We start from the raw sequence: 5,917 nt of genomic DNA on the forward strand, positions 1-5,917 counted from the left end.
ATCTTTGGGGGACTTTAATTTCTAATTTAGGGTTTTTTTTTTCATTTATAATAATCCCTTTCATTTGCATGTAATTTAAAAACCGATAAAGTGTTCCCACATCCTCACGATTGATTTTTATTCTTTACAACCTTGTTAGGAAATTTTTCCCTCTAATTCAGAGATTAAAAAATAATATCTACGGCTCCAATGGACATGAGTTTGAGTAAACTCCAGGAGACGGTGAAGGACAGGGAAGGATGGTGAAGGACAGCCGGGCGTGCTGCAGTCCATGGGGTCACAAAGACCTGGACCTGACTTAGCAAATGAACAACAACAGGCTCCAAAAATTTATTAGTAGCTCAAGTGGCAGAGTTTGAATTCAACAACCCAAGCCTTCAGCTCCCCTGCAACCTGCCCCCGTGGTGCTGTGTGTTCTCCAAACACACCCTCCCCTTCCCAGCTCCCGAAATTTCTGCATGTGCTCGTCTCTGCTTGCCAAGACCCAGTGGGAACACCAGCCTTCTTCAGTCCTGACAGTGAATTAATCCTACTCTCTGCCATGTCCTGAGCTTTGCAAACTGCGGTGGAAAGAACACAGAAGGGATCGGAATTCCCGCTTCTGCCACTTGTTAGCTGGGTGACTTTGGGGAAGTTTCTTAACCTCTCTGAACCTCTTTCCTCATCTCTAAAGTATACTATTGAGAGATCATTTTCAGAAAAGGCAAAATCATGACTTCATACAGGCATGAAAAAGAACACTTGATAAAGATTTTATTTCACTCATCATGAGGGAACCAGGAAAATGTTACGGCTGGTTCAAAAGAGAATCTGAGAAACAGACACCTTTATAGGTCAAAAATATTGAAATGAATCAAATCTGTTTTTTAGGAAAGTGTGTCTGACATTTGTATGGAGATCAGACGGAGAACGCCATCAAAAGCAGGGATGTATCTATGTTTGTAACAGCATCTTTCCCAACAGCCAGAAGGTGGTAATGACCCAGATGGCCAGCAACCAACAAATGGATACCCCAGACGTGAAGTATATATACTATAGAATATTCAGTTCAGTTCAGTCGCTCAGTCGTGTCCGACTCTCCGCGACCCCACGAATCACAGCATGCCAGGCCTCCCTGTCCATCACCAACTCCCGGAGTTCACTCAAACTCATGTCCACAGAGTCGGTGATGCCATCTAGCCATCTCATTCTCTGTCGTCCCCGTCTCCTCCCACCCCCAATCCCTCCCAGCATCAGAATCTTTTCCAGTGAGTCAACTCTTCGCATGAGGTGGCCAAAATATTGGAGTTTCAGCTTTAGCATCAGTCCTTCCAGTGAACACCCAGGATTGATCTTTAGAATGGACTGGTTGGATCTCCTTGCAGTCCAAGGGACTCTCAAGAGTCTTCTCCAACACCAGTACTCAGCCTTAAAAGGAACACAAGCTGATACATGCTACATGAGTGAACATTGAGAACGTGATGCCAAATGAAAGAAGCCAGATACGATAAATATTGTGCGGGTCCACTTACACGAGGCACCTACAAGAGGCAAATTCACGGAGACAGAAAGAAGTGCAGAGGTTCCTGGGCACCGGGAAGGAGGGTGGTGAGTTATTATTTAGTGGATTTGGAGTTTCTGTTTGACTGGATAGAAAAGTTCTGGCAATGGATAGAGGTGGTGGTTGTGCAACACTGCAAATGTACTTAACATCACTGAATTGTAAACTTAAAAACGGTGAAGAGGATACACTCTACGTTGCTATATTTTAACCACAATGAAAAATAGCTTTTTAAAAAAGCTGTGGGGAGGCTGCTGTAGAGTCCACATGAGAAAGGCTGAGGGCCTCATGGAGGCAGGACAGGACAGATGGGAGAGAGAAACTCCTGAGTTTCCCAGGGCTCAACCCCAGAGGCTTTTGTTCCCACCTGGGCATTCTCCTGGGCTCACGTGTTTTGATTCTATTCTAAAATTGCCTGCATCTGTTATACTACCTCCATGAATTATCTAATACCTCTTTGATATCGTGCCTGGGCTGATGTCTGACACATAGTAAATTCTTAATACTAATGTATTGGGTGAAGGAAGGAAGGAATAAAACAAACAAACAACAGAACTCCAGAGCAATGGCTCTCAGGGGACACAGAAGAGACAGAGTAGTGTCTTAGAATCACAGGGAAGCTTTTCTTAAATGAACTTGCTCCTGCCCTTCGGTGAATCCTGCCCATGGACCACACCCAAATTCCAATACCCGGGGTCACCTGGGATGCAGGCTGGGGGATAAGGAACCCAGGTGAGGCGGACTCCTGGCAGGTGAGAAACCCAGATGGATGGGGGTCTCAGCAGACACTGGGACCCTGACACAGAAAAGAGAGACGCTGTGGGCAGAGAGACAGGAGCCGAGGATTGGCCAGAATGGGCTTGGATCCTTAGAAGCCAATCACAATGTGTCCACCTCCCTGCTCTGGTCCTTAATGACCTTGCCTCCTCCATTATTAATCCGGTGTTTCAGCTGAAGCTGTGACTCTGCGGGTCCATTAAGGCTCTCCTGGGGCTGTCTGGCTTCCACCAAGTGCATTAGAGCGGAGAAGGCACAGGCGCAGAGGCAGCATTCAGCCCCCACCCCTGACAATCCATCGGGTCCCTTCCCTCCCCTCCCCTCTCCCCAGCCATCAACCCCAACAAATTCAAGGTGCTTGATTAAGAGCATCCCTGCACTGAGCATGTTCCTGGACCCTCCCACGTGTGAAGCAGTTTTCTCGTTAGGGGACGTTTTGCACGTGATCGATTGGAACATTGCAGGCGGAGGGGGGGCAGCTGGAGTGGGGGGCAGCGGGGAGAAGGGGAGGCTGAGAGCGCCGGCTTGGACTCCGGCTGCCTGGGCTGGGAGCCCAGGGCCACCACTTATCGCTTTGGGGATCTATGATAAGTTCCTGAACCTGAACTTGATCATTAACCCCGGTTTCCTTACCGGCAAAGTGGAGATGATAACGATACCAAGCTCCAGGGGTCGCCCTGAGGTTTAAAGGGGGTAACTGCTCTAAAAGCTGAGAGCGCAGGGCCGGCTCTGGAGGCGGTGATTAACTCTGGGCGGTTGCTGCAGCGGCTTCTTCTGTTGTCTTTATTATCGTTACAGTGAGAAGGTTGGACAAGATCCTCTCAGGGCTAATGTTCTTTCATTAAGTAAATGTTTATGGAGTATGTATACTAGGCAAAGTCCTCTTCTAATAGAAGCGAGGAGATAGCCATGAAAGAGAGAAACCTCTGACTTCACATTTCCCGGCAGGATGGGGGGAGAATGCAGATGCATGATGAAGGAACAAAGATAATAAATAAATAAACTAGATAGTGCATTAGAAGGTAAGAACTTTGGAAATTCCATGGCGGTCCAGTGGTTAGGGGGCCTTCCAGGTGGCACTAGTGGTAAAGAACTGGACTTACAATGCAGGAGATGTAAGAGACAAGGGTTGGATCCCTGGGTTGGGAAGATCCCCTGGAGGAGGGCATGGCAACCCACTCCAGTATTCTTGCCTGGAGAATCCCATGGACAGAGGAACCAGGTGGGCTACAGTTCATAGTGTGGCAAAAAGTCAGACAAGACTGAAGCGACTTAGCATGCGTGCACGCCAGTAGTCAGGACTCCGAGCTTTCACTGCAGAGGGTTCAAGTTCTATCCCTGGTCTGGGAACTAAAATCCCACAAGCCCTGTGGTGTGGCCAAAAAGAAAAAAGAAGGTAAGAGCTCTGAAAGAAATAGAAATGATAGGAGATGCTCAGGAAGAGCCTCATTGACAAGGTGACCTCTGGGCAAAGACTTGAAGGAGGTGAGGGCATGAGCCCTGCAGATGTCTGAAGGAATAACATTCCAGGGAGTGACAACAGCCAGCGCAGAAGGCCTGAGGTAGAAGTGTGCCTGGCTTTGGTAGAGGACACAGCTTAATGAATGAGAAGTCAATGAGATGAAGAATAGCAGGTGAATCAGACACAGTGGGCTCAAAGCATGTCAAGACCTTGGCTCTTAATGTGCACTGGTTATGAAACTGAATTGCACAGACAGTCTGGGGTGAAGTATCAGTGGAAAAGAATAGCTTTATTCCTTTGCCAGGCAAAGGGGGACACAGCTGGCTAATGCCCTCAAAACTGTGTGTCCCAATCTGGAGTGGGGTTGGGGGTGGGGTGAGGAGTCTTACAGTCCAGGGGTGGGGTTGTTGATAAGGATTTGTGTATGTGTGTGTGTGTGCGTGTGTGTGCTGGGCGTTCCTTCAATGCAGAGATCACCTGCCGTCAAGTGGTGATGGGTGAACTGTGCTCTGGACAGATGATTTGTGTGCAAATGGAAATCACCAGGAATCAACACAGCAGTAATGTTGGCGTGAGTGACAGTGAGCTGGAATCAGAAATATTTTAAAATGTAGGTTTTGAGACTTCCCTGGTGGTCCAGTGGCTAAGACTCCATGCTCCCAGTGCAGGGTGCCTAGGTTCAGTCGCTGGTGGAGGAACTTGATCTCACATGCTGCAACTAAGACCTGCAAAATAAATATATATTTAAACAAAAAATAGATAAAATGCAGGTTTTATTATTACTCAGGAATGGTGAGGCCGCCAGATCGGGAGATGACCGCCATTGAAAAGGTAGTTTGTTATGCTCACAGATCCCAAGAGCAGGGTCGTGTCACCCCACACAGAGCCACACAGGGGAGCGCCAGAGTGTACCAGGAGACAGAGGGAGGAAGGAAGCCGTGAGAGCCTTTGTTGTGGTTTTAATGGGCGACGCAGGGTCAGCAGGCTTAGGGTTGGTTCCTTTGGATAACTTCAGCGGGTTCTGGGGTGGAGAGCCACCCCTAGTTGTCTGGTACCTGGCCCGGGGGCTGATTATGGAAGGCGGGTTGCCACTTGGAATGAGACCTCCATAAAGGAGGAGTTAAGGTGTGAACCCTGGAGTGGCGCGGGTGGGGTTTACATATGAAACATACACTCCAGGGAAGTTGCCATCTCTAAGAGTTAGTTGACCTAGGAAGGGTAGTCCCAAGGGAAGATTCCAGACCCAATGTCTCCTTCCTTGATGCCTGAAAATCCTTGAAGAGAGGTCAGAACCTCCTGCCCCACGGTGATCAGGAAGGGCAGGAGAGGAGCAGGAGAGAGGGAAGGAAGGGAAGGAAGGAGAAGCGATGAAAGGGAGGAACGGAAAAGGAGGAGAGAGGAGGAGGCTGATTCTCTTGGTTTATTCTCTTTGATTTTTAAAACTCTAAACATCACAACTTAGATAAAAAAATTTTTAAAATTTAAAGGAAAACAAAAGAAAAAGAAAGATAATTCCAGTATTATCTCCTTGGACCTAACAGTTTAGCGTGGCAGGAATTAGTTAAGTCCTTATTTTACAGATGAGGAAGTTGAAGGTCAAAGAGGTTAAGTGATGAGTACATAGTTAGCAAGTGGTCTGGCACTTGGCCCCGGGTAGGGCCGATCCCAAAGCCTGTGCTTTCCCCAGCTGCACGGGCTCACTGCCTAAGGAAGAAATGACCAGCCACCTGATGCATGGTCATTGGGAACGTTCCAGACCCACCATCTCCTTCCTTGTCTGCTAAGGATGCTGGAAACTCCTCTAAGCGAGGACAGAACCTCCCACCCTACAGCCATCGAGAAAGCAAGGAGCTCACCCTTGATGCTCACCGGCCACTTATATTGTGACTCTTCCTTCTTGTGTTAAGAATCCGGGTTCCCTAAGTCGAAGTAGCAGACACCTCTTGTACCTGGGTCCTTTTCTCTTCCCCACAGCACCCCTCCCCCGAGAGGGACAGCCTCAGAGAGGGCAAACCCAAGGACCTGCCCGTTAAGACAGAAACTTGTCAAAGGGACACCTTTAGCACCCTTCCTCTAACTGTCGTTTCTGCCTGGCCTGAGCTCAGATCCTCTCGCCTGAGATTTTGAATCTCGACCGA

Source organism: Moschus berezovskii, chromosome 27 (assembly GCF_049115385.1).
Source record: "Moschus berezovskii isolate FMDL1 chromosome 27, NW_MosBer_1.0, whole genome shotgun sequence".
Lineage (NCBI taxonomy): Eukaryota > Metazoa > Chordata > Mammalia > Artiodactyla > Moschidae > Moschus > Moschus berezovskii.